Source organism: Penaeus japonicus, unplaced genomic scaffold (genome assembly GCF_977035675.1).
Source record: "Penaeus japonicus unplaced genomic scaffold, GWHDUDI00000001_assembly GWHDUDI00000002, whole genome shotgun sequence".
In the NCBI taxonomy this organism is placed as follows: domain Eukaryota; kingdom Metazoa; phylum Arthropoda; class Malacostraca; order Decapoda; family Penaeidae; genus Penaeus; species Penaeus japonicus.
The window spans coordinates 27832391-27834890 of record NW_028234404.1 but is presented as its reverse complement, the minus strand read 5'-3'; positions in this window follow the sequence as shown (position 1 = coordinate 27834890).

Sequence of the window (2500 nt, the reverse complement as noted above, 5' to 3'; positions counted from 1 at the left end):
ATCTTACAAAAAGGTTATCACCAGTTGAAAATGATAGATTAATGAAAAGGGTAATTAATAAAAAGCCTCTTTGTATATTGTCTCGTAGCAGGAAGTACCCTTGTCGGTTAGGCCGCTGTCAGACGAGCGGTTTTTGGCCGCTGGCGGTCAGGCCGCCTTTTCCATGTCACACGGGCGGGTCGGCCGCTACTAAACCGCTGCGGTTTACTAGCGGCCGACCCGCCCGTGTGACATGGTAAAGGCGGCTGCCGCTTCAGTTCAAGACTTGCCGTTGCAGCGAAAGGTTGTATTAAAAAATGAGCTTAGAACAGAAAGTGCTGTTGTTAACACTATTGCTTCGAAAGAAACGTCGACAGCGGCGCCGTGGACGGTTATGGGCACACCCTATAACTAGTGCCCGTTTAACAGAAGGTGCTCACTATCTCCTATTCAAAGAATTGGAAGATGATCCAACTAAGTTTTTCAATTATTTCCGAATGTCCCGCCAAACCTTTTATGAACTGCTGTCACTTTTGGAAGAATCCATTGAGATCCTGTGGTTCAGCCAGCACTGGCGGCCGCGGCGGGTAAACCTCTCGTCTGACATAGCCAGTCGGGCTGGCCGCGGCGGTTTCAACTGGGGAAATGCGTCTCACCCGCCGCGGTCAGGCGGGTAGACCGCCCGTGTGACATCAGCCAGCGTTTTACATAGGAATCAATATAAACTCTTTCAAAAGCGGTTCCGCGGCGGCTGACCCGCTTTGCAGCCGCGGCGGCCAACCCGCTCGTCTGACAGAGCCCTAGGCTCTGTCAGACGAGCGGTTTTTGCCCGCTGGCGGTCAGGCCGCCTTTTCCATGTCACACGGGCGGGTCGGCCGCTACTAAACCGCTGCGGTTTACTAGCGGCCGACCCGCCCGTGTGACATGGTAAAGGCGGCTGCCGCTTCAGTTCAAGACTTGCCGTTGCAGCTAAAGGTTGTGTTAAAAAATGAGCTTAAGATTTCGAGCTCACATCCCAAATGGTAGGACGCAGCTCTATTTCGCATATAAACTTTTCAGTATCGAACATAGTTGCTCACAACACAGCCACGTCTTCCCTCTCCTGTGGTTCAGCCAGCCCTGGCGGCCGCGGCGGGTAAACCTCTCGTCTGACATAGCCAGGCGGGCTGGCCGCGGCGGTTTCAAGTGGGGAAATGCGTCTCACCCGCCGCGGTCAGGCGGGTAGACCGCCCGTGTGACATCAGCCAGCGTTTTACATAGGAATCAATATAAACTCTTTCAAAAGCGGTTCCGCGGCGGCTGACCCGCTTTGCACCCGCGGCGGCCAACCCGCTCGTCTGACAGAGCCCTTAATGTCTTGAAGGCGCTAACCGAGCGTAAGATAAGTAGGGGCTTTCTTCGTTACAAAACTTAACACTGATATAAAATAACGCATAAATGAGATAACAGAATGACGGGAAAGAACAACAGAAATCATGTATAGGTATCTTTGCAAGCAACACGCAGCTAGGGTTCCCCTTAAAGATAACTCGTTTTCTAATCACAATATGTTTCACTACAATGTCGAAGGGGAAGTTCTCATTGGAGCCTGAGAATCTGAACTGATTTAGGTAAAGGGAGTATTTTTCTCAATTCGGGTAGGAAAGTGTCCGGGCGTTATTCCCTATTGACGAGGCTTATTTTACCCACAGCAAAATGTAAGATTCATGGTTTTATGCTGGTATGCCAAATGCTTACCGAACAGTGAATAATCAATGCTGAAAAATAACCCCTTGTTTAAGAAATAATATCATGAGCAGATCAACCATGTATTACTGAAAGTTGCAGTAGCTCAGAAGGCTTAGAATGGAAGGAAGTAAAAGGGTGTGGTCAGAAGAGAGCTGGGAAACAGTACCAGATATACAATAATGCGGATGCTCTCTTGAGGTGATTCAATTGCCTGTGCAACGGCTCGAACTTAAGAGTTGGATATCTGTTTTTGGTCTGAAATGTCTTTGCTGTTGCCTTCTCCTGGGCAGGGTCGACGATGAATCATGCCTCTTGTGGTTTCTTAAAGAGGGTGTGAAGGTGGCGAGTGTGCTCCTCGCTCTTGCTGCTTGGGCCGATGTTGTTGTCTACAAGTAAAAACGTCTTTCATCTTCTATAGCAGCAATGCAATGTCTGATTAGCACAGGTCACAATATCTGGCCTGAATTCCCATTGTTATATTAGTTATCATTAGCCAACAAAGAGATGACACACCCAGCACAATTACGGAGCCAGGTATTTAGGCCTTTTTCACTCTTCAACCGAGATTTGTCCACTTGACGATAAAGTTTGGAAATATTTTAATTGTAAAACTACTGTACATGAACATTTTAGAAACAAATATTCAAATTCAAATTCAAACACTTTATTCCATAAGTTACAATGGTTATTCTTACATAAATACATATATTTACACTTGAAGAGTAAAGAGGTGTTCTTTCAATTTTGTTTTGAAATTACAAAAGTTGTTAATGTTTTTAATGTTATCTGGCAA